General features: G+C 40.3%; 1 protein-coding gene across 1 annotated transcript in view; it reads left to right on the plus strand.

Moving 5' to 3' along the window:
* The window catches only part of LOC135703192 (LIRP-like), a 152606-nt gene that overhangs the window by 93368 nt on the left and 31938 nt on the right, over positions 1-27300 (plus strand). Inside the window, exon 2 of the mRNA XM_065224317.1 lies at positions 16759-17367. The gene's annotated coding sequence lies outside the window, so the exon portion shown is untranslated. The remainder of the gene's footprint in view (positions 1-16758; positions 17368-27300) is intronic.

Genomic DNA, 27300 nt, shown 5'->3' on the forward strand with positions numbered 1-27300 from the left:
TTACACTTGAATGAAGATTTGCGTTCTCTAAGTGGATGGTTGAAGTATAAGCAGTTGAAATTTAATACAAGAAAAACTAAATTTATGGTAATTTCGCGGAATCGATTAAATGAGAACGTTTCTGTTGTAATTGATGATGAGACTATTGATCGCGTTCGAGAGATTAAAAATCTTGCCGTGATTATTGATGACAAACTTAAGTTCAACTCTCACATTGACAATGTCATCAAGAAAATTGCCAAGAAGTATGGAATGCTATGTCGACTGAAAAACGATTTAACTATTGCCAGTAAAATACAGCTATACAAATCCTCATCTAGACTTTTGCCGTTCCATTTTATTTCTGGCCAATGCAACACAAATATCGAGATTACAGCGCTTGCAGGATAAAATAATGCGTTTGATTTTGAGATGCAATAGACTCACTTCCTCAACTTTGATGCCATTGACATTTCTTGACTTGTGCTTTACAAAATTCATTGTATTTTAAAGGAATAAATGTTTTCAATTCAATGCCTAGACATATGAAAAGTTCAGCAACACTTACATAATTCAAAAAACACTGCATTGCACACGTTAAAATTGTCTTTTTAACAGTTATCCAGTGATTTTTTTTATGAATTGACAAATTATGTATCTTGACGAAGTTATCTCTAACGGATTATTTTATATGGATAGCTGTCATAACGACTTTTTAATAATTATTGTAGCACTGCAGAAACAATTTCTGTTCGCCATGATGGTGATGATCGATTTTTAATATTTGATTTAATAGTAGTAAAAAAAACTATTTTGCCATCTTCTGCTTGTAGCTGTATCTGCAGCTTTTTTCAGCTATTTTACAGCACAAAGCTGAAAATTTTAGTTGGGCAATACAATACAAAATGGACAGAATTGACCTCATACCACTCCAGGACACTTTTAGAATAGTGGCATGATGCCAAATCTGGCCAAAATAGCGGAGCTTCGTCGTGCTGCTGCAAGAACGGCAAAAGGCGCTTCTCGAGGCACTCAGATTTGTAGATCTCGCCATTTACTGTGCCCTTTGTCACGAAAGGCTCACTCCTCAGTCCGCAAGAGCAGATGGCCTGCCAAATGAGATATTTGGAGGCGAACTTCGACATTTTCTTCTTCTTAAATTTGTCGTCCACATCGAACTTGCTCTTGCCGGTGAAAAACTCCAACCCCGGAATTTGCTTAAAATCGGCTTTTATATACGTTTCGTCGTCCATCACACAGCAGCCATATTTTGTCAGCATCTTCTCGTAGAGCTTACGTGCCCGAGTTTTAGCCGTCGATTGTTGCCGCTCATCGCGGTTTGGGAAGTTCTGTACCTTGTATGTATGTAGTCCAGCTCTCTTCTTTGCATTCTGGACGTAGCTCTGCGACATGCCGATCTTTTTAGCCAAATCACGGCTTGAGACGTTGGGATTTGCTTTAATCATCCGCTTCACCTTTCCCTCCGTCTTTTTGTTCTCCGGTCCCGGTTTTCTTCCAGCTCCTTTGCCGTGGTCCAACGTCAACTGCTCCTGGAACCGCTTCAACACTCTGGAGACGGTTGAATGGTGAATGTTCAACATTTTTCCCAACTGCCGGTGCGACAGGTCAGGAAATTCCAGGTGTTTGGAAAGAATTTGTTCTCTCAACTCGCGTTGGTTCACCTCCATTTTTGTTGAATCGAAAAACACGACTTCGAGTTTGACAGCATGTACACAATACACATCAATGAGAAAGTGTGCAAAATTTGGTTAATTTTTACCCAATGGTAAAAAAGTTATGCCCTGTTGAATGTGTCGCAATAATTTCGTGTTCGCCCTTTAAGATGCAAGAAGAGGCGGTAAAGATTGTGTATGACACATAAAACCTGTCAACTTCGCTTCCAGATTGTCACAATTAGCGATTAGCTGTAACGAATAATATTAACTCATTACAGCTAAAATAGCTAATTGTGACCCTCTGAAAGCAGAATTTACTGGTCATGTGTCATACGTAATCTTTACCTCCTCTTCTTGCATCTTACATATACAGATTATTATTATAATAGGTCGTATGAATAAAAGCTTTTACTTTACTTTTCCCGTAAGAAAAGCACGGGAAAGTAAAGTAAACTCTTTTTATTCATACGGCCCAATATCTCATAGTTTTATAATTTCGAAAAGTAGTATTTTAGCTGGCCCTGATGGTCTCCCAACGGTTGCGGTTGCGTTCGGATGAATTTTAAAAAAACAACCTCTAATCATCCAGTATACGCTCCCCCCGGGGTCGCATATGGCGGCCATGGCTGGTCCCAATTCGATTAGATTATATAGTGGAGCGTGGAAAGCTGTCATCATCACACCCGTCCGTCTGTTTCCATCTCAATGCTCGCCCCCTCGAAGACATTCACTGTACAGATAGTAACAAGAATGATCATAATATAATAATAGTTGGTTTACCGCGCCAGACGATTGATTCGATTACCGAGTCTACTACCGCTTGTTGCTATATTTATACACACAGATCTATGGGTGTTTTGTTCCACTCGGGAGAAAGTAATCGAATTATAACACAAACAGCATCCACCAGTAGGCGTATAATAGTTGGTATAGTAACCGATGATGAGCTTGACGGGAATCCTGCCCCGCGAGGCCTACTATAGTGTATGGGACAGAGAATTTCCCACTACTCAGACACCCGTCGTTGTTCCATTCGAAGTACGACTGCAGAGGAGGGGGAGTATTGTTATTTAGTTTCATTAATGAAGATGCCGTCTGCGAGGAATCGCCGAGAAGCAAAAGGCCCGGGGCTTGTTATCAGTAATGTTATTGTTATTAATTGTTAGTGGCACACACAGCAGAGACGCATCATTAACGAAACGGGACGGAACAACCCAGTGATGCATTATCAGTTTTGGTGTCAATGAAAACAAAGCGCCTCCCCGATCGATCGGCAGCGAGTGTTGTTTGTACCGCACTTCGAAGAGGAAACCGTGTTGCAACAGCTGATTGACATTTAGTTAGTACAATGCGGGAAAGCTAAGGAATGTGTGATGTAAGGTTTTCTGGAAGTCCGATGGAAATGAAAATTTCAAGGTCAATATACATCTAAGCTAAATGTTTTAATGATGTTAACATGAACTAGAAATCACTCTATACAATGGCAGGTTAAGTACAATTAGAGGTTATTAAACTTGATCAAGTCGAACAGCGAGGATAGTCCACAGTCTACCGACAGTTACAGCTACAGTGAGTGGTACTTCCATATCATATCATATCATAAAAAGACTGTAAATAAAAAGGAAAAAATCCATTAAATTTAATCATCTTAAATCTTAGTCTTTCTTTGCTATTACTGCAGGATTCATGTAATTTCCACGTTGATTTTTAAAGCCAACAACTTCTTCAATTGAAAAACAATTACACCTCACGTTTAAGTGAGCGATAGAACCATAGAGGTAACTCTAAGACTATAAACGGCGCCGGTGGTGTAGTGGTAAGCGTGATTACCTCTCACCCCAGCAGGCCTGGGTTCAATTCCAGTCGGCGCCGCCGGGATGTTCTGAGGCATAACATCTCTGATCACGCCTTCCTTCGGATGGGAAGTAAAGCCGTTGGTCCCCGGTTCATGAGTTGATGGGTCGATAGGTAGGGTCCAGGTGTGGGAGCTGCCTTCCTGGCACGTCGGTAGCATTGGTGCTCAGCACGGAAAACAAGATCGACGGAAAAAACAAACCAAAGGAAAAAAAAAAAAAAAAAAAAAAACTCTAAGACTAGAAGGTTCCGAAATAACGTGCTCAACTTTTTGGCTCAGCTCTGGTAATATCTTCGGTCCCAAGCTAATCGATTCACGCCTCGAAACATAGGAAAACCAATAACCCCGCATTTTATCTGTCAAACTTTCATAGCGAATCAAAACAAACATTGCATAGTACTAAAACTTCGACTAGAATGGGATACGTTAATCGTTTGCTTGGGACCAATAGGCTAGTCAAATAGTGAGCCAATTTTAAATCGTTAGTTTCGTATTGATTGTTGATAGAACTGAGTCACATTTTGACATTTCATCCTATTTACTGGAATATCCAGCTTTTTTGCATGCTGATTATGCAGTGAGAAGTGCTTTTGCTGAATGCAGTTCAGCAAACCATTCTGCTGGAACTAGATTCCGATTTTTGGTGTGTACTATCAAAACATTTAACTGCACACTTAGAAATTACTAATTTTACATGTGACAGAATCCATCTTCGACATAATGGATGAAACGCAAACAAACATGTCATGTAAAATAAGGTGCTCCGAGACTGAAAAGTTTGTTACTCGACGAAAAGTACGTTTGATTGAGGTAAATTTCGGGTCTGTTATGACCAAGGGGTAATTCACTCAGCACATTGTGCCGAAATTAGATTCGGCCCAGCTTGGGCACATCCATTGGCACATCTTCGGCATACCTTCGGCATATCTGCGGCACACCTTCGGTCCAATTTCGTAGGCATTGGATTGTTGTAAATAAAATGGGAGCACGGCTGTCATTGAAGTTGTTCACAACATTACGTGCTGTTTGACTGCACTGATAAAATTCGACACATTTTTATTGGCGAAATTACATGTAAAATTCCACATGATTTTGATGTGTCTACACATAAACAGAATCCACTCAGAAGTACATCAAGAGAAAAATGCCTGCAGTTGCCTGTTGAACTGTGGTCGTTATTTTACCCAACAAGGTCTACACTAATCACTGTAAAAAATTGGCTGCTACTCTTTGCTATATTTTGAGCAATTGACATTTTTATGTATCACTTTTTTGATACATTTATGTTAATAACTTTATAATAAAGCATGATACATAAAATAATGGGTATTTATTGGATGAGTCAAACCATTTTGATAATAAGCAGAGTATGAAACTCATACATTTGACGTATATATGAGAAAAAAAAGGAAAAACGCAATTTTGGAGTTTTCCTAATTGCCAGATATCTCGCTTAATGTGAGTCATAGAGTTTCAATGCCTTGCACAATATTTCTCAACACTTCAAATTACACAACTTTGCCCGAAAAACCATTCGGCTAGGATGCTCCGTTCAAAATATAGACTCGAGCGCCACCTATGTGGCGTAAAAATGAAATAATATGAAACTTTCAAAAGATGGCGGTTTTAATATTTAGCAACTTTGTAGAACATTGTATCGTGAAAGCAAACCAACGCCAAAGCCTTGCTGAAACTAATATATTAGAGCTGATTAATGATGAAAATTCTCATATCTTTGAACAAATTACGAATTACTCAAGTGTGTCAAAAAAAAACAACAACAACAACAAAAACACATTTTTGGAAATTTGCATGGACCGTAAAAAATCTCCAATATGGCTACGTCATTTATGAACATCCCTAAATAAATATTAAACATCTTACTTGGGTGTAAAATGGCTGTGAAGAGAGTGTCGACATGTCAAAATTGGAACAATTCATTATCAGTCAAATGGGTGAAATGTCGACACCCCTTGGCTGATCTCTTCTCTACACTATAGGACGGCTTACTCATCAAATCTCTCCAATCTTGTACTAAATACAAGTTCTTTTTCAATTGATAACCTACAACTACAACCCGAATCACAAAATTAGACCTGGACCATCAATTGGAATCAGTCCAAATGGTTCGTGCGGTGCATGGCAACATAGACTAATGCTAACGAATAGAGTTCATCATCCTGGTAACCAATCCGACCTAGACATGATAGCAAACAAAAAAGAACCCTATTTTCGAGATGATGTAACCTGACCCATGACGTTATTGTAACAATCATTGCTGACGTTGTCGTTAATGCACGCGCTGTTTATTCACTATTTCAAGGTCATTTCTGTTTGTCACTCCACATTGAGATACGAGATTAGGACAATCATGGACGTAAACAATGAAGCCAATAGTGTAGCAACAGCTCTGCTGGCGATAGCATTCAGTTCAAATTGAAAATGCAATTTTCTTCCATGCATATACTAATTTATTTCGTACATGAGTGACCCTCCCCTATAACTTACACCATGATCTTGTTTACAAAGCTTATTTGTGTGACAAAACTTCCCTCAACTAAATTTCCACCTAATTTGCATTGAGCACCCAGGACGACGACTGCGTCCAAAGGACCAAGCCCAACAACGAAATACTTGCTTCAATTTAAAACTTTGTCTTAATTGGTCTCTCGTTCTGCACCCGTCAGCAACAACCAACTATTTGTTTTCCGCTGTTCCTCCGCCCGGGTGGCAGGAAAAATAAGCAGCGAGCGTCATCTTTGTCCCGGATTTTTTAATTTTATCCCTATGATGCTTTCGCATCGTCGCCAACTTTGATTTGGTCCTGTCTGACCGTTTTCTTATCGCAACCGTCGTCGTCGTCGTCCGTCCAAGTTGAAAATTAACAACTGGGTAATTATAATGATAATAGCTGCCATTCAACTTTAGCATTAAGATCGTGCATTTTACTCTCCCACCCAGCCAATTTACCCTTTTTACCAGCCAAGCAGAAACAGCAACAGGGAGAAGGAGCTTATTTCATTTCCTCGTCCATTACCTTCAAGGAGGTGATTTGGAGATCCTCCGTCAGAATCTCTTTTTAGTGCGAAAAATCGAATTAAATACCACTTTTTCAGGGATAAAAAAAACTGCTCAAGGATGTCAGCAAACGAACGGTGGAACAAATTGCCCGTCGAATAAATGGACGGCAAATGTGAAGAAAGGAAAAACAATCGCAAACGAGTTTTGGCAAAGTTTTTCTTCGCTTCTGTCAACTGATTTTTGTTTTCACCAGATGACCCTTATTCTTTGTGAGGACAGGTGATGACGTTAACTAATTTTCATTATCCAAGTTTTATCCAAGCTTCCCGGAGCACAAGCGATCGGAAGCCATTCGTCCAGGAAACTTTGTACAAATATAATACACATTAATGCCAAACACAGTATCGGGGTAATGGCTCAAAATTTCACGGAGCCTTTGTCAACGCAAATGACGAGCCGCACTTTTACTCCCAGTTTACTCGATCCTTCTGGGGAATAACATTGCGGCCTTTCATTAGGTGTCATTGTTCGTTTCGAAAAGCATTAAACTTTGTGCAAAGACCCTTTGGTGTACCTACCATATTTAATATTTGAACATCGATAAATCAGATTGAAATGTAAAGATGGGCAAACGGGAAAAGGGTGCCCTGCTCATGCAGGTCGTGTTGGAGAAGGCGATGAGGTGGATGTCATTAAAAGAACTTAACTCCACCGTTGACTGATACTCAATGAATTTTTATTCATAAACTCTCTTAATCGATGCTTACATACTTGTTATTACATAGAAAGGAAAAAAGACAGAGGCAGATAGAGGTGTCTGGTAACGCATTTATGTATTTCGACGTTATTGAAGGCGATCACCCATCGTGGGTTAAAGCTGAGGATAGTGTAATTTGAGAAAAAAGCAACTGTGCCTGGGAACTTGCATCGTTGTCAATTACACCACAGGCAATTGAGCTTGGGTATTCTCGTCAACGTTGCAAGACCTTGAGTGTGGAAAATGAAATGGTTTAATTAACATCTGATTGCAAGATGTTTTCTAAATTGTTACACACTAAAAGGGCCTCCGTAAGCCTGATCAGGGATGAGCTTGTCAAACATCATATCTATTTTTTTTTTTCTTTGATTTGTTTTCCGTCGATCTTGTTTTCCGTGCTGAGCACCAATGCTACCGACGCTAGGGAGGCAGCTCCCACACCTGGACCCTACCTATCGACCCATCAACTCATGAACCGGGGACCAACGGCTTTACTTCCCTTCCGAAGGAAGGCGTGATCAGAGATGCTATGCCTCAGAACATCCCGGCGGCGCCGACTGGAATTGAACCCAGGCCTGCTGGGGTGAGAGGTAATCACGCTTACCACTACACCACCGGCGCCGCTCAAACATCATATCTATCCGGTATTGAAAATCTGCAGTAGCTGACTACAGGGTAGCTTTGGGATTTCCTCAAAGTGAACAAGTTCAAATTGTATGTCTTAAATCTAATGTGAAAGGTAATGCTTTTATGTTGATATTGACTCCACATCCGTTCGGAGTCGCACACGGAACCCCTTTGGATACGGTTGTGTTTGTTCTGTTTTGCGCGTGCGTTCGCTTTCATAGTTTTCGGCTGCATTTGCGGGATTAGCGCTGGCACTCTGCCTCCCGGACGGTTATACGTGTGTGATTGGTGGTTTTCTCGCTTTATGGGAAGTTTTAGAATCGAGAAAGAAAACGTGATTCATCATGTTTGCACGCATCAGAAGATTTGGCGCTATCTGCGTTGTTTGATTTTTTTTTCTCCCGGACCAGATATTTGTGGCATCGCGAGTGATAATGTTTCATTTCAGTTTATGTACGCGCTGCAAGGTGCGTGAAAGAGCTTGGCACGATCGGTGTTGATGTTGGTTCACTTGCAACTATTTTTGCAAATAAAAAAAAATTAAGTTTTTTCGAAAAAAATTGATATTGAAAGTGTACCAAAAGTGCTTCTGAACGTGTTTCACAGTAGGGTGGTTCACGGTTGTTTTCAGTGAAAATTCCGTATCACAAATTTTCTCACCGAGTTCCCTTTTTTTGCCGTTCGACGACATCGGGAATGTGCTCCGGGATATATTGATTTGGTGAGTACGTTCCAGTTGAGGATTGTTCTTGTACATTTCTCGATTACATTTTCGAGGGGACGTGTCTGCTCTTGTGGGCAGTGCGTTTGATGGTCGGTTTGGTAGTATCCTTTTAAATATAATGTCTCATGTCCAAATAACCTCGATTTTCGGTCTATTGATTCAATACTTTAGTATTATATTTTCAAAACATACAATGATGCATTATGTCATTTCATGACACATGAAACAAAAAGTGTGTGTATAGGACCCAATAATCTAGGTTATTTGTATTTTGTAAAACATCTTTATTTTTTATTATATTTTTCATTTTACTACATATTTTATATTCATTATATATTATAATGTAAATTACAATAAATACTGGTAGGGGAGGGAGCATCAGGGCATCATTGAAGTTGTAACTGGACAATGGAGCGGAGTGCCAACCGGAGTCTAGGAGGGAATGTGTACTGTCATTTTAGATAGTTACATTTCACTCCAACAGTTGCAATGAATTTGACGCGCTCTTCTTAAACAAACCATCCCGTGGAAAGCTTAACATGCATTGCGAATTTAGTTATTCATTTTGTTGGATCATATTGTTGGAAGGAGATTCTCTTATTCCCGCGGGTTTCGCGTAAGTGCCTCTGCTTACGGGCCCGTCCAACCCTTTTTGGCCCTTCATACAGCAGTATGTTGAATTCAGAATGATGACGGAATTTGATCTTGCTGTTGAGTGGAGCCGCATGCAGGGCAAGACCCAAGCTAGGATGGTGGCTACCTACATACATACATATTGACTCCACATCCGTTCGAACCACACCCTAATTCAAAATCTTCCTAAATGCAGTGTGCTGTTTTATAGTCATGATAATTCCACTATTGAAATTACAATTTCAATTTCAATTTTCTTAATGACGGATTCAAGATGGCGAATGATTTTCAAAATCGTGGATTCAAGATGGTGCGGCTTTGATCAAAATTGTCGATCTCCTTGAATGCAATACTGTTGTATAGTTATGATAATTTCACTATTATCCACTAACAATTTCAACTCCAAGATGACTTTTGAGAATTTAAGTTCAATTTGGTATAAAAAATATTTCATTTGGAAATGGCAATGGTGGATTATTTTATTTTTTTATTATAGTCACTTTAACGCTCTTGGGTTATTCGTGACTTGTCCGGGGGTGAGATAGGGTGGATTATTAAAAAAAGGTTTTTTTTTCCTTTGGTTTGTTTTTTCCGTTGATCTTGTTTTCCGTGCTGAGCACCAATGCTATCGACGTGCCAGGAAGGCAGCTCCCACACCTGGACCCTACCTATCGACCCATCAACTCATGAACCGGGGGCCAACGGCTTTACTTCCCATCCGAAGGAAGGCGTGATCAGAGATGTTATGCCTCAGAACATCCCGTCGGCGCCGACTGGGATTGAACCCAGGCCTGCTGGGGTGAGAGGTAATCACGCTTACCACTACACCACCGGTGCCGTTGTTAAAAAAAAAGATGAAAATGTTTATTTTTTTAAATATTCAGCTACAAAAAAAAATTCCATACCAAATCACCTGAAATTTCCACAGAACATCTCAAATAATTCCAGAACATCTTTTGATAATTGGGGTTTGATTTGATTTTAAAAGTACTTTACATTTAAAAATGTCAAAGGGGGTGATTTCTAAAATAGTTAAATTTGTCTAATTATTTTAAAAAGAAAAAAAACCTTTATCACAAAAGTTGTTTTTCCATTCGTTTATTTGGTAGGCTCAAATGTCTTGAGAGACTCTTACATGAATTTTACAATTCATTGATAAAAAAAAAGCACACACACTATTCCGAAGCAGTGTCGGAGGGGGCTTGTGATGAGTTCTTCTTGTTCTGCCTAAAATGCCACTTACCACAGGCTTCTGCTTCCTTTTGTGCGCAAAACTCTTTCGTCTTCTGTTCTTCAGAAGCTTGTCTTCCTCCTCGTTCCGTTGTTGCTGTTGCTTCCATTATTCTAAGGCTTTGTTATAACTCTCCTCATTCTGGTACTTGATGACTCGCTGCTGATGATCGTTTTTTCCTCATTGCATCCTTCAGATTCCTGGGGTGAAACATCTGTCCATGGAGTCCACCTCCTCTTCTGCTTGCACCTCAACTATTTCCTCTGCTTAATCATTGTTGTTATCCAAAGATGCACCTCCAGCCACCACTCCTGCGTATGTGGAACCGTTTTGTACTTCATCCTGTTGTTTCGTATCATCCTGTTTCTGCTTTTCGTCTTGTCACTTTTGTGTCTGTTTCCAAGTCTTGCTCTTGGGGCAGGAATTCATCCGATGCCCCTCCATTTTCCACAAAAAAAACACTTGTTCTTGATCCCGTCATAAAAAATATTCACTTTCTGATTGAGGAAATGGAGCGAGGGGGGATTTCCATCTTCTTGTCCATATAGACACCTCGTACACCGGTATTCATATTGAGATCCAGCTCAACAGGAAATTTCTCCTGCACGACACGCCTAACTTTTCCGTACTTCCCCAGCACTAACACTAAATCATGATCCGGGAGTTCAGTTGGCAAATCGTAAACTCGAACGTATTGAATGTTCCCTCCCTCAGGCGACATACGACTGTTGTTCCTTAGAGCAAAAAGCATGGCCCCTCCGACTTGCACTTAATGATGACGGCTTTCTCCTCCGAGATTCAATATTCAGCTTCTATTTCAGCAGCATTAACATTCAGCGTATTAGCGATGTTAGCAATTTCGTCCAAGGTCGGTCTCGCACATCCTTTTGCAAAGTCGAAACAAATAGCATTTCTGATTTCTATCTTACTCAAGAAACAACCACCGAGCTGCGGATTGAGAACAAAGCACACAATAGTTTGTATCGAGTATACGAGCTTTAGGAAGCGTGACTGACAGAGGTAAAAACTGCTGCTTCGACAAGAGTGAGTGAAGTCATTATCAAATTCGTTGGAATATTTACAAAACAATCACAAATACTTCTTGAACTACTTTTACAAATTGAGGTTCAATTTGATTTAAAAAAATATTTCAATCAGGAAAGCCAGATAGTTTCTGAACTAATTGAATTCATATAATAATATTTGAAACTACTTAGCTTCATAAAACCACCTCAACCAAATTAGATAAATTTCTCACAGAATTAGTTCAAAATTTTCTGGAACAATTTTTGAGAATTGAGGTTTAATTTGATTTAAAAACATATTTTAATCAGGAAAGCCGGATAGTTTTTGATATAGTTGAATTCATCTAATAATACTTAAAACTACTTAGCTTTATAAAACGTTACTTACATTAACAATCAGCCTGAGTTTTTGATGTTGTCTGCTGTCCGAAGAAGTCGTCTCCACTCTACTCGATCCATGGCCACACGTCACAAGCCTCGTAGTCTGCGAAGGGTTCGCAGGTCGCTTTTTAATAGGTCGATCCACCTTGATCCACGACGTGCCCAGCCCACCGTAATCACCCAATTTTTGAAATGTGGACGATAGATGATTCTCCCAACAGCTGGTGCAATTCGTGGTTCAGTCGCCTCCTTCACTTTCCATCATCCATCTGAACTCCACCGTAGATGGTACGCAACACTTTCCGTTCGAAAACACCAAGGGCGCGTTTGTCCTCCACGAGCATAGTCCAGGTCTCGTGGCCGTAGAGGACCACCACCAGCATCTTGTAGATAGTCAACTTCGTGTGGCGGCGAATTATATTCAACCGGAGCGTCCTCCGGAGTCCAAAGTTGACACGATTCCCTTCCAAAATGCGTATTTGAATTCCTCTACTGGTTGTTGTTGTGGTTTATTTATTTTGAGCGGTTTTTACCTTTAAGGTCAATCATCCTTTTCTCTGCTGGAATCATTTTCGGCGGTCACCAGTGAGCCCAAATACACGAGCTCGTCAACCACCTCGATTTCGTCACCGTCAATCTGAACTCGGGGTGGGAGGCTAACATTGTCTTCCGTTGAACTTCTTCCTCTCATGTATTGCGTCTTGGATGCGTTGATGGCAAGTCCAATCCGCCTAGCTTCAGCCTTCAGTCTGATGTACGTTTCCGCCATCGTCTCAAAGTTCCATGCCATGATATCGTTGTCAACAGGTGAAGCCAAGAGCCTCGATGAACTTCCTGAAGATCGTACCACTCGTGTCTATCCTAGCTCTTCTTATCACACCTTCTAATACAATGGTAAATAGCAGACATGAAAGTCCATCACCTTGCCGTAGCCCCCTTCGAGATTCAAAGGGACTCGAGAGTGTTCCCGATACTTGAACAATGTACATCACTCGATCCATCGTTGCCTTAACCAATCGCGTCAGTTTATCTCGAAATCCGTACTCGTGCATAATCTGCAATAGCTGATCTCGATCGTAAGTGTCGAATGCGTCTGGGCACTGATGATGTCTGGGCACGTTGTATTCACATTATTTCTGCAGAATCTGCCGAATCGCAAAAATTTGGTCCATTGTAGCGTAAGCACCCATGAATTCCGCCTGGAATTGCCCCACGAACTCTCTTGCAAATGGTGACAGGCAGTGGCATAGAATTTCGGAGAGTACCTTGAAGGTGGCACTCAGCAGTGCGATAGGGTGGTAGTTGCAGCAATCCAACCTGTCGTCCTTTTTTGACGTAGGACTACGTCTGTGATTTCTATATGGGGGTACACTTTGTGAAAACCGAAAATGGAACATGTAACAAAATTATGAAAGATTTTGAACGTTAATAACTCAGCTGCCTCTGGACCAATTTCAATAATGTTATCACCAATCGATTAGAAATATTTCAACGCATCTGTTGAATTTAATACTTTTTCAATTTTAAAATATGACTATTGAAAATTGCACGAATGTGCAATTTTTGCTACGATACTTAAAACAATCACCGATTGCCTGCGAAAAGCGATTTCCCTAACACAGATATCAAAGTTGAATTTCATCCGGTATCACCAAACGGTGTTTATTCAATCACCGCGTGGTGAGTGGTGGTGTTCTCCAGTACACAACGAAAGGCTCCCCGCAAGCAGCTAGATCTCAAGGCTGGCCTTAACCGCTGATCGGATTCAGTTCCAATCACCGTGTGTGGTGGTGTCCGGTCGTCGACACCATCAGAAGGAGCAGCAGCAGTACTTTTGGTGCGTCGCGTTGAAAATTGTTCCCCAGTACACAACGAAAGGTGGCCTGCAAGCAGCGAGCTGCAGCCCACAGGAGCATCCATAGAAGGAGAATGAAGCCGCACCGCTATTGATCGGAATCAGTAGCTCTTCGTGAGTCGCTGTGGGCCATCTATGTCAATCGCGTCATACTAAAGAGTATAAACAGAGAGAACCTCGCTCAAATTCCTATTCCTACACAAAACACAAGCTCCTGCTGCAGATAACAAATTAGATTTATTATATAAGACCACGTAGTCCTACGTCACCATTGCGCACAACCCCATAGGGCTGTCCCTCGTAGTTTTTAGATTCGGCATACGATACGTTCTATCCACTCCTCCGTTAATATCCCAAATCTTGACTTCATAAGACCACCTCAACCAAAATAGCTGAAGTTCTTAAAGAACAACCTCAACAAATTCAGAAACTACTCATCAGAATATAGGTTTAATTGGATTTCAAAAATATTTCAATCAGGGATGACTAATCCGGATGGTTTCTATAACAGTAAAACTTATCTTATTATTATTTTAAAACTACCCATCTTTATAATAGTGCCTCTACCAAATAAGCTGGAATTCTCACAGATTTTAGTTGTTCGGGGGTATTGATGTAAACACATATTTTTAATCTGCATTAAAATAAGTGCGATTGCATTCGACAAAATCAGCATCTTAGCACCTCTCGGTGGGACTTTGTACGAGAGCGTGCTGTCACTAAAATGACTCGTTTAGGAGTTATTAATTTTGTTCCGCTAGATTGCTTTCCTAAACCACCGTGTACTAAGAACAGAGCTCTGGACAGTACTCACTCAAGTAGGCGCAACATAGAATTTCCGTCCAATCTCATCAATGTCATAGGATTCTCACGACCTGTAATCTCTCAATACAGGAAGGTAAAGACTGCATAACTCGAAACTAACTTTTAGTGAACATCGAGTGGTAGAGAATTAACTGTAAAATACAAACATCTTTCCAGCGAAAAATTTACTAATTTTTCCAACGAGATATTCTCAGTGCATATCCCATAAAATTGAGATAAATTTCTCAAAACAAAACCATTCTCCCAAACTTATGCTCCGCTTGTAACATTCTCTCTTCAACCATCTTTTGTTTTGACTACTTTATTATGCTCATGCTCTCCCCATGGCAATCGATCAAAAGTGAAAATCCAAAACAGAGAGTTTATCCAATCTGAACTCACTCCGATACACCGACAGCGAGAGTGTTTCTCCCAGCTCCAACAACTAGCTGAGCAAACTTCTAAGCACTCTCCCACTCACACCCACAAAAGACGGCGATCATATGGTCGACGATCAACGACACAAGAACAACAACAACAGAGCATGTAGGTACGGTTTATCATCGATCACCTTGTCCACACGAGACCTCTCATAATGAACGGCGGTGATGGTTGCATATGCGTGCGTTCGTGGTCCAAAGAGTGGACGAAGAAGATGATAAGGAAAGAAGCAGAGGTAAAATCAACAAAACAATCCAAGCAGCCCAAGTGTCACGAGCACACTGATAGAGGATCAGCTATAAATATATGCACAGTATTCGCACCGTTAACGTGATTGATAATGGGATGTTAACCAACAATCGGTTCAGTGGTAAAAGATGTAGTAGCTAATGACAAAGACAGGCCTGAGAACAAGACTAATGAATGACAGTCGGGTTGTTCAAATACTACTTCTTCCCCTGCAGAGATAATCTCCCGTACGATTTTTGGAATTATTTTACACGTTGGACACGTTGAAGAAATCACCTCAGTAAGCAGTGACAAGTTCATCGGCATTTTGAACTAATCTTCCGGATAGAAGGTGATACGTTGTTTGCGGACTAGTGGGATTATTTAAGATTCACGTAAATGTAGCCGAAACCCGCGAAAACGGGGCTGTTACTGTATCATCAAAGGAAGCAGACAGATCCGATACGAGCTATATACGTTTGGGGCGTGACGCTCGTGGATGAGAATGACTTCGTAATCACGTTCCTCCAGGACGTGGCACTTCCTAGGACGAGCACGCGCTTTAAATTTTTGCGAACATCGCTAGAACATAAAAAAAAAACTCCCGTTTGTGTGGCATGTGTTCCAATGCGGGACGTGCCCGAGGGATCAAACGAGTAAGGTAGGTTTCTTAGGAGATAAGGATTGCCGGCCTGGTGCGTGGCTTACTCGTGTATGCGCTCCGCTGTTTTTATCATTGCTGTCGGATCTTTTTCACACTTTCTTCGCAAGCAACAACCACTACACTAAAAGCTATCGATGGGCTGCAGGCTACTTCGATCGTGTGGTCAGTAAGAAGAGCGTCCCCGTGTAGGTATGAGTCAGAAAGAGAGCACGCGAACGCGGCATTCGATCGAGCAAAAGAGCAAGAAGTGGTCGACGAACATTAAAGGGGCCCTGGACTCCTTGGCTTTGCCTGTCGTCGATGATCAAGGGGCGAACGAGGCGGGTATAAAATGACTTATTTTAAAGCGCTACGCTTTCCAGCCGCTCGATCAGTTGCAATTGTGATGCCGACGAGGTAGCATAAGTTTTCCAAGTTAGCTCAAGATCAAGGAGGGAAATTGTGGATCTTAGTGACTCTGGAGTGAAGTAGCAGACACCGAGACCTGCAAAGAGGTGGTTCAAGTGTGTGGAGACGATTCCCAAGGGGAGAGCCCCGCAAGAAGGAGAAACTACTGGACTGTGTTGTTTTTTGTTTTTCGTTGTTTTAACAAGTCTACCACAAGACCGCGTAGGTACGCCAGGTTTTCCTCGTCTGAATCCCTTTTTGTCTCAAGCCATCAAGGCGGAAATTGTCTCCATCGGTGCGCATAGATCCAGAAAGCAGTACGTGCATACTACTGAAAACAAAAAATAAAACAAGTCAGTGTCCTTTGAGCGTCGGTGATTACCGCTAGGAGGAAAGAATCGTTAAAAAAAAAACAACACAAGAAGAACGCTCATTTAGCCTCAACTGAAGAAAGAAAAACATGTTGGAAGTGATTTCAATCCAAGCAATCCACGAAACGCGATTATACGATTACAGCTGAAGATAGTGCAGTGCCTCGACTAGTTACGTACTGAGTGCATGAAACCCCTAGCAACAACAAAGTAAACACAGTGTGATTGTTATTTTATCTCCCAAACCTAAACTGTGATTCTGGTTTGGTTGTTACTAAATTTAAAACCACAGTGGACAAACGCATCAAACAAGTGGCATCTGTTTCTATTTACAATCAAAACAAACAGCCTACTGAGGGTTGCTGTCATTAATAACATGCTCATGGCTTGTTACTATATTGAGAAGAGCTAGCAAAGAAAGGCGTTGGCGCTTATCACGACACTTAGACGACTGAACGGGACCGCCCTTTGGATTGTGTGTGCTCCATGTGTGTTATTATTTTTTTCTTACTATTATTAACTGGTACTTGCCCGATTCGTGTTGACCCTTAACCCGTGTGCCGGTTGCGTTTTGAATGTGTACTTTGGAACTCTACTGGATCGATTTCATTTTCATCTTCAACAAAAACTGCTCCAAATCGACTGAACTGGCGAACCGTTGGAGCATTCTTCTCTGCTGTAGATTGATCAACGAAAGAAAACGCAAAGGTAGGTGTGACACGTTTTTCAGCTTGAGCACAAGTTTACAGATTGATAAGTCGAAATCAGTCGATTCGAAGTCATTATGGTTCGAAAACCTGCAAACTCATTAAATGGATTAGCGCTGCGATAAAGACCACCAAGTTCTATTTGTGGAACAAACTAACTTTATGGGGAGCGGAGAAAACGAGGCGAACAGGCAGAAATCTTTGTGATTATAGCTGACATTGAGCGTGTTTACCACAAACTATAACGGTAGCAAACCGATGAATGTTTCCTGCTAAACTGGTTAAAACTAACAAATCCAAATACGATTCAGCTGCTCCCTTGTAGTTAAGCTACCACATGGCAGTAGTTTTCCAAAACTGTTGGAACAAACTGTGGAACTGTTTATTTTTACAGTCCTGGCAACGGTCATAAAGATTATCAAATTCGATAGACAAAAAACGTGCTTCTTCAACATAAATGGCGTTCTTTTCAAACTTGCAATTTTTCAATGATCTCTGATTTTTTTCCTGTGTTCTTTAATTTAAATTCAATAATTTACCGCTCCAAATGAAAGCTGACACTATTTTTTGCTAGGTCATTAAGCCTAGGAATTAAGCAAATTCAAACAAGAATAATTATGGTTTAGATGTTGAGCCAATGGCACCATGTTTGTGTTTAAATGTTGGTAAGTTACTTTGAAAATAAATACAAATTTCACTCTCAGGTAAATTTAAACAACCCTGTTATATTTAGACAAATTTGGATTACAGTTTGCAAAAAATTACCCTAGCAAAACTTCTAAATCTTGAGGGAATACGGTATAAGGTAACGATACTAAAATACCTACGCCACGTGGCAAAAAAAAACTGGTGTTGGTTTTACATGAAACATATTTTTCAAGTGTATTTTGATCTTTTTTCAGACTATTTTGTATGCTTTTAAATAGTATTAATCGTATTTCTCAATGTTTACTCTGAATTGGAAATACGTATCCAGAATTTTGCGCTTGGTGATGATGGCCGTGAGTGCCCTTATTTTACATTCGGGACGATGAACATAATTTAAAAAACGAATCCAAGTCAACTGTGATGTTATTGGAAACCATTTCAGAAGGTCCTATTTGCATTGATCAACTTTCTTTATATTTCTCTCTCGTTACTAACTCAGCTGCAATTTCTTTTCCTGATGTATTTGACGATTGGACGCTAGATAAAAACCTCCTTTATTAAACTATGTGGTAAAAATAAGGCGAAATCTGTTAACATAACAGTAGAGTAGAGAAATTCGAAGTATAGAATCGATCAAAGCAGAAATGTTCTTTGAGATTTGTCATATATTTTCAACCACCACTCATTAGGAATATAAACATTTGCTTGTACCCTTAGGCCGTGTGCCAACTGATGTGGCGGAAGTGTGGCATCTGCCGGAATCACTTCACCGTGAATGACAACTAGTCACGTAGTCACTAGGGCCCGTGTTCACGTTCACCACACGCCACACGACTTCAACATGATGTTTTGACATATTATATGATGCCACATTACCACCACATCAGTGGGCGCCCGCTCTTGTGTCGTTCTGGTTTTTTTTTCCGGTGAAGAACCGGTGTAGTGTAAGCAGGAATAAGCGCGACTCATTGACAGCATAACATCATTTGTTTGTAATCAAAGGTGCATCTACACCCTAAATTAATTCGGTGTAGCTACACCGCAAAAATGAAAACGACATTAATTTTACTAAGCTCTTTCTAAATTTAAGATGAGCGGAAAAAACGAAAATGGAATCAATCTCTTCGAATAGATTGAATGGATGATGGAGATACAAACGAACACAGCTCCTGGTAATCCACACGGTGACTATTACACAAGAGAAATAATCGTCCGGAAGCACCATCCCTCGGAAACTCTGGAGATATCAGTTACCAGATTGGTAGAACAGATTCCGTTTCTAGGAATTCTAGAATCATCAACGCACAAGTATGATTGGAAAAACTTCTATGGGTGCAGTACAAGACTTTTTTACTGATTCTGTTGCACAAACTTTGGAGCATCGGTGTCCATGGTGATCAGTTCCAGGTGTGGTCGTTTGTTGAATGCATATTAATGCTTGTGAAATCGCAGTATGAAATTCAATTCAAGCTAAAGACACCAACTCTCCACAACCTCCATTACACAAATCGTTCGGCTTCTTTACAAAAGTTGGTATGTCTTCAAGCGCAAAAATCCTAACTCAATCCGAAAAAACCGCACATTTTCGCCATAACTATTTTATTTTTAGAAATTCTGCCATTCTATAGAAAAATACAAATCAAAGCCTCCACCTACTTATCACAGCCTCCAAAACAACAGTTGAAATTGAAAATAGAATTAGGCTGCATAATGTCGTAGGTGGTACGCACTCCAAACTGTTGTTAAGAAGGAGACCAACCTTCACCCGTTGCTGTTAGATAGTAATTTGTGATGAATAACTACCTCTTAGATAAAGGATGTGTCTCCCTCCAACAGACCAGAGCTGTCCTGGCCACGTCCTTGAATCTGGTGGCGAAAGGGGAGGATTGTTAATCCGCCACTTACTTAAGAGAGATGCAGAGAGCTCTACAACCCCTCGTAAGTGTCACGGGAAGGGTGGATTTTTGTTAGTAGAGAGGGTAAGCCATAGGATACGACCAGCCGGCGTTGCTCGAAATCGTTATATCAAGCATTTAATAAATAGAAGCTGTAAGTAGTTTATCTGTCCGTTGTTGCTGCCTATTACCTGAACATATTATTCAAAACAGTCTTCAGATTTTGGAATTAAGAAACGTTATGAACTCGATCCTGTTGCTCCTTTGCGCCTGATAATGTTTGTTGATCCTAAACATATGCACAATTCATTCTGATCGATAGGAGGTTCTCATGTGTAAAAGGTTATTAATAGTACCTATGTAAAATCGTTGATTAGAATGAAGATTCGCTCTTGGCCTAACTCCCACTGTCTGGCAGTGGCATTATGGATAAAATCTGCCTGCAATCATTTCTTTATACTTGATTGAAGTGTATTTAGTAAGTTTTGAAATGATCGTCTTGAATTAGATGGTTATTTCCTATCGAGGACAGAGGAACGAAAAGGTAAATAAACTTAGCTGATCGTAATTACGCGTAAGCGGTCGGCACCACATGCAACGGATACGAATTTCAAAATTTTCACTTAATGCACTTTTCAACATCACTTCTGTACTTTCAAATTAACACTTTTTAAAAATGAAATTGTAAATTTATAACATTTTCATTAGAACGAAAACGACGCAGCAAAACAAAAACACATCATTTTCGCAGCGCGGCCTACTTCGATCAATTGAAATTGAAAATAGAATTGACGTTTATTTTTTTCACTGATCCATGGCAGACCTTGATCAGTTCCTCAATATTTTCTCCGTTCTGAATGTCAAATAAGGGCACTCACTACTAGAGAGGGTCTAGTATAAGGGAGAATCGAATTGAAAACAAACTGCTTTGGCAACCTATGCCTAGGTGGTTTCTAGCAACACTGCCAATGCAATCAAGATAGGCGCTGCTCGATTGGCTCTGGCTTTGACAGTTCGTTTGGCTCAAAACGAGCCAGTCCGCTCCTCTCTACTCACCGAACGCAAAATACTGGTATTCAGAATTTTGCGCTTGATAATGGCTGCCATGTAAGTTCCAGAGTTTAAAAATATTGACTGCTTAGGCTGAGTGTGAAAGCACTGCACTATTCAATCCATTGCTCTATCCAGACCGTTTGTACCGAACGGTAAAGGACGAGGCAATAAAAGAGCCAACAAAAACATTCAGTTACTCACGAACAGGCGACTCGCACCACTTGCCTTCGCTCACACAGCATGTAATTGAGGCATTTTTTCCATAGAAAATGTACGCTCAGTCATCCAAAACAAGGATTGGGTACCATCACGGAAGAATAAACGTGCTGACTGAGCTGCTGACTGAGTGCTCGGCTGTCAGTAACTTGTTTACCTCTCAATCACTCAGACTCTCACGAGGCAGTGAATGATGAGGCGGATGGCAGTTCATATTCATATGAAAATGACTCATTGAACCTGACTGTTTTGCGCACTGGTAAGTTCTAATGAGCGTGATCTTGACAACGCAATCAACATGTAAATCAAACATCTACCATCAACATAAGCATAAATCAGAACAAAAATTAAGATGTTGGATTCAGGGGCAGGACACCTTGGATGAATACATGAAAATATGGCTTGATATTTTTATTTGCTAATAGACTTAAAAGCTAAATATTCGTAGAACAAACCTTGATTAGCAGAAAAAGCTATTTTTGTCAATATTTAGAAATATTTGATGATTTTTTCAAATATATCTAAGTTGTCTTGTCCCTTGAGCGAATATTGAGTGGAATCCTGTAGAGCAAAAGGATGGAGATGGGTATCATTCAGAGTTAAGCTGGGTTTAGACTAGGCAAGTCAAATGATCAACTCAGTTGAATTCAATTGACTTGAAAAGTTGAGCCTGGTTCAACTTTTTTCAATTCAAGTGAGTTGATCAAGTCAGTTGAATGGCATGGTTTACACGTTCAATTTGCGTTCAAGTCAGTTGAATTCAACTGATTTGATCAATTGACTTGCCCTATCTAAACCCAGCTTTAGAGTTTCATTTTACCCTATCTCGAATGTTGAATCCAGTTAATACCGGGTTTTGACTCGATAATTCAACAATTACATCCACACGGCCGTTTAAACCAACTCAAACTTGAGTATCGTTCACTCAAACTCGCAAAAAACGTAGGTTACTCATAGACTGAGTACAAGTTTCCTGGATTTTCCTTTTATTTTATTTAGAAATTCGAAAAGCTTTTCGAAAATGACGAAAATAGAGAGAGGTTTCACTCAGTCCTTTCCTAGACTGAGTAAAATTATCGTCGATTTTCCTCATATTCAAGCACTCAAATTTGAGTTTAGTTTGCTCATAATAGCCAAGAGTGCAGGAACTTTGCGATGAGTATATTTGCCTTATGGTTTCCTGTGGAAAACCTAAAAAATCTGTTGGAAAAAGAGGAAAATTGACGAAAATTTTACTCAGTCTAGGAATAGTACCAATAGACTGAGTGAATCCAATGTTTACTCTTCTCATATTCGGAAAGTTTGTCGTGAACAAACCTGGAAAAACATGAAGCAAATTTGCTCATCGCTGAGTTACTGCAATTTATGTGATTTATAATTCAACTAAACTTAAATTTGCGAGCAGATTTTTTAGGAAAAGCGAGAAAACTTTTACGATTTTGAGTGAAATACCGCTCAATTTTTGATTTGCAATCCTCACTGAGTTACAAAATAGTAGACATCCGTTCCAATTTAGCAATGGTGACAGCGTGATTGATCTTGTCAAATGCTGCTGATAGGTCGGTGTAGAAAGCATCGGTCTGATGTCACTCAACTAGGCTTCCCGTAACGTACGAGGTGAAGCATAGCAGGTTAGTAGTCGTTGATCAGTTGGAAACGAATCCTTCTTGGTCTTCATGGAGTTACTGCTTACAGTCCAATAACAATGGCTCCATAAAAACTAATTCGAAGAGTTTTGAGATAGCGCACAGCGAGGTAATTCCGTGGCAGTTGACTACATCCTTCCTGTCCGCTTTCATATGACTTACTTACTTACCAATCAGACTAAGGCCTTGTTGTCCTCTGCTGGTCCACAAGTCGTCTTCTACTTGGTCGATCCACCTTGCCCGCTGCGCGCCTCTTCTTCTTGTTCCTGTTGGGTCGCTTTCTAGAACCATTTTTACTGGGTCGTCGTGCGGCATTCTTACGACGTGCCAGCCCACCGTAGTCGCCCAATTTTTGCAATGTGGACGATGGATGGTTCTCCCAGCAACTGGTGCAATTCGTGGTTCATTTGCCTCCTCCACGTTCCGTCATCCATCTGCACTCCACCGTAGATGGTACGTAACACCTTCCGTTCGAAAAAACCAAGGATGCGTTGGTCCTCCACGAACATAGTCCAGGTCTCGTGGCCGTAGAGGACCACCGGTCTAACCACTTTCATATGAACTGAATACATTTGTGCATTCTTCCAGCAGATCAAAGACAATCCGAAGAGATGACATAGAGGCTTCAGTAAACAAGTTTCAGGAAAACGAACGGTATTCCGTCTGGTCCGGGATTATGAGATGATTTCAGCCTGGGTACTACCGATGAGATGAGAGCTTTCATCACCCGGGATTTCGTTCAGTACGTGATTGTAGACGGGTAGTTTGGAAGCAGCTATACACACTTAATCTAGCTCGGTAAAATCTCCAACAGCCGATTACCTCGGTAGTAACTTTTGCTGATATATCTGTAAAATATCTGTTTGTTAGCTGATATCTCAGCAAAATGTTATTTGTTAGCTGAGTCTCGGCAATTGTTTTACTGAATCTCAGCTATATAAATTGCAGAAATACTCGGCTGTTGGAATCTCGGCGAAAAAATTTAAGTGTGTAGCAACTTGTTGGAACGATACACTCTCGTTGGCAAACACGCTGGAAAATTTGTTTGCGAAGAGCTGGCAAATTTCTTCAAGGCTAGTTGCAACGTTAAGTCCTAACTTCATGATAGAAGGGAGATTGGAATATTTACACTGTTGATTAATAGCTTCCTAATCGATGCTTGATAAGACCTCAGCGATACTATTGTGATCAGCTTTCCGGAAATGGTAGGTAACAGTAGAGGGACTAACTGTGAATTCGATGATGCGACGTTCCTCCAAGGGTTATAACTACACTGAACCAAAACATCATCCTTTGATCGAAAGATTTTTGCTTCACCCAAGCCCTATTACTATTATCAGATGAGTTTGAGATGATTGTAATTCAGTTCATCATCTGTTAAAACCACAACAACTTGGATGCTTATCATCCTAATCTAGGATGATTTTAGCTCAATGTTTGAAAGCATAGGTGGACGTAAATCAAATGAATATAATAAGTTAAATAAATGCTATTCTTATCTATATTGAGTGCTAGTTGTAGCAATATTTTCTGTTGAAAATAGATAATATTTGAGTAACAATGCATTATTTTTATATAATTATAAGTAAGATATGAAGGTCCCAACAGCTCCGAGAGTATCTTCCAACTGGAGTAAGCATTGAATGTGATTCCTGAGTGCAATCAGCTTCAATTCAGTTGCGCCCTCCGATCCCGTCTGCAGTGTCTCAAGGAAACTGTCGATGACACCTTCCCGCGTCCGAACGGCATCATTGTAGAGCAGCTTTCGTTGCTACCGTTTCTGCATCTCCTGCTGGGAACGTTCCTCGGCCTCCAGTGTTTGGCGTCTCTCTTAAATTGAAACCATATTAATTAATTTACTATAAACCGAAGTATAAACTAATCTAAAACTTACCCATCGTTGAAGGTAACAGCCTACAGAAACTCAAAATTCAATTTGAAAAATTAAAGTTACGTGCTTTTCAACATGTCTGTCAGATACTTAGCTGTTGACTTTTTGCATTTTCAATCTCATTTTTCATACACCAACAGTTCATTAGGAAAATGAATGATTTTCGTTATGGGCCTTCGATGATACATTTATCTCTCAGATTTGAGATTATGTTCGTTTGGTTTGGTACATTCCGGAAACAATCTTTAATTCATACAAGTTTAACGTCCGTTATCATCTACTTTAAAACAGATTTTCACTTTATGCTAGGCATCCTTTTCACTTGTAGCTGTTTTCATTCGAAAACAAGAAATTGGCATTTGTTAACCCACTGTATGACGAATCATTCGATATATGGCAGATCTTTTCTTACAGTGTAGAGGAGGGTGATGAGCGGTATCCTTTGCCAGTGGAGCTGGTGCAGCAGATAATGGAGGGGCACTGTCACGCTCCCTGATGCAAAGATCCAGCGTCCGGTTGTTTTCATTTACGACGTTGTTGATTTGCAATAGCGTAGCTGCACTGTAACTGTCTATAAGTTCAGTTCCGAATGTTCTAGGTCAGAATGGAACGGATGCCAAGCAACTCCCGGAACATTGAAATCTTCGAGAATAATCACTTCATCCACTGCATAAGCTTTTCGTGAACGGTAATAACCGACTGCGCATGAGAACTTATGTATACGGCACACGATCATACTTCAATCATTCTTTCTTTGAGTTTTGAGTTAAAAGCGATTAACACACCTCCGCCGTGGGACTTGCAATTGTAGGTTGCATTGCGGTCGCAACGGAAGACCTGATAATGATCAGAGAATAACTGATACAATACAACAACGTCATAGCTCAAGTAACATTGCAAGTTTTATTGAGGTTTTAAAGACCTATACAAGTCTAAATCATGGTCTACAGAACCCTCATAATACTCAAATTACTACTTGGAAACAGAGGTCCCAGCAGGCTAGCAGGAACTTCTTGACAGTGGAATTCATACCACCGACATTTTGGTAGTATGTAAATCAAAATGTTACTGGTGCTTGTAGCTGAGTGTGAAGCATCAGACGAACGTAAGAAGCCGCTGCAATGTGAATTCACATCAGGAAGAGAAACTTCTGTATTCACACCGTACTTGCCTGATAAAGTAGGCTGGAAAGCCCTCTCTCTACAGACCACAGGACAGGGACGACTGTGGTGAGTGCAGGCAACAAATGGCAGGTTCCGGTCAGAGAGCTTAGGAGCTTCCCCAGTGCCTTTCACGGTGCGTTCCGGGGTCGACGGGTACAGCTGAGTTATATCCAGTTGAGAGTCGATTTTGATCGTGAATTTCACGGAGTGGCTGAGGTTGTGCGAAGAATCGTCACGCAGAGTATGTCCAATATTAAAAATATACTTTCCTGGGCAAGTTGTTTGGATGTTTATCAAAATTATGCCATTATGCATTTAAAATTTGACAACCATTTTGGTTAATCAATGTAATGTGAATGCAAAATATTTAGTGAATGGTGCTCGGTAGGTGAAAATTAAACCTGACTGTACACATTTTGCCAGGCTTGTCAGTTACGTAACTTTAAGTGTTTGTAAATTAAAAACGCAGCACAAACAGCATTATGTCAGTTCGAATGACATTTTTCTCTATGAATTGGCAATAAGTAGGGGAAATGGATGTAATGTCGGCCTAAATGCCCTTAATTTGGGCCCATACATAAATTCAGCAATCGACTAAATTTTCAATAACGGCCAAATATATCCATTAGTACTGTCCCAATGACGCGTTCATCTAGATAAAATTGATAAATAGCGATGGGCCCAATCTTAGATCCATAGGCCAACATTAGAGCCATTTCCCCTATTTTCCTAGGATTTGGACAGCTGTTTTGCCTCGCAATACATACATATAGATTTTTACACACACAAAGTACAGATCTACCCTGCGTACGTCATGTGCTGACCTAAGCTGGAACACGAGGTGATAACATGACTATCGCTTTCAAACCGGATATGAACGTGAGTAAAGCGTGGAAACCGGAGGCGTGGTAGAGGAAGTTTCCTCTACCAACGGAACATTTTTGTATCCATGGCTATTCATGGCTATTCATTGTGGAAATGTACAATCGAAATATGATTCAAATATGTAGCTCTTGCATGTCATATTATTTGTAAATTGTTGTCCTCTGAGCGCTGTATGTGTTACAGCCAATTTTCAAATCAACATCAACCTTTAATTGGATGACAGTCATATGGATGCACATCTGCGGACGATGAATTCAACCATAAAGCAATCATACAAAATTCTAAAGCATATTTTTAAGGGCTCGATCAATGCAATAATCATTCAAAATAGTTTGGATGTTTTCGTTTAGTGTAGTTATTTAATTAAAATCATATTTTTGTGATACGATGCGAGTGAGACGAAATTACACTAATTGTTCTCTCACTTTTCGGTACATATTGCAAGCGAGATTTCTCTCTCGCGAGAGCGGATTGAGAGATTCATGAGAATGATTTTTCCAACACTGACCATAGCACAAATATTTGCTAGAAAACCTC

Source organism: Ochlerotatus camptorhynchus, unplaced genomic scaffold (genome assembly GCF_037179485.1).
Source record: "Ochlerotatus camptorhynchus isolate MF236.1 unplaced genomic scaffold, CSIRO-AGI_Acam_v1.1 ptg000209l, whole genome shotgun sequence".
In the NCBI taxonomy this organism is placed as follows: Eukaryota; Metazoa; Arthropoda; class Insecta; order Diptera; family Culicidae; genus Ochlerotatus; species Ochlerotatus camptorhynchus.